Source organism: Gallus gallus, chromosome 1 (assembly GCF_016699485.2).
Source record: "Gallus gallus isolate bGalGal1 chromosome 1, bGalGal1.mat.broiler.GRCg7b, whole genome shotgun sequence".
Taxonomy (NCBI): domain Eukaryota; kingdom Metazoa; phylum Chordata; class Aves; order Galliformes; family Phasianidae; genus Gallus; species Gallus gallus.
In genome coordinates this window covers 31,000,547-31,000,994 of record NC_052532.1, presented here as the reverse complement: position 1 = coordinate 31,000,994, position 448 = coordinate 31,000,547, and positions in this window count along the sequence as shown.

The following is a 448-nucleotide window of genomic DNA, read 5'->3' as shown; positions in this document are numbered from 1 at the left end:
GAACACTGGTTTCAACCAAAGTGACTCACAAGAAGAAAAATACACATAATACACATTCTAAATATTTAGCTGCTCCAAAAATACATGGAATGGTAGTACTCTGGCTGTTAAATGCGATACAACCCACACATTATTCTCCACTCACCCTCTCAATGATCTTTCAGAAATGGGGTTGGTCCCAAGCAACCTGGAGCTGCTGAGTGGCAGAGCCTATGCTTCTGGAGCTATTGCATAGCAAATATTTTACAGTGAAGCAGAACAGTAACCCACATCACAAGTGCACATCACAGACCATACCTGTGCCATCACTTCGCCCTCCATTTGATGCTCAGAAGATGTGTGGCCCAACTGAAGACTCCATCCGGCCGCCTTAAACACGGGGAGAGCCCGGAGTGGTCAGCTGCAATGTTCTTTGCTCTGAATGCTGCAACAGGCTGTGATAGAAACT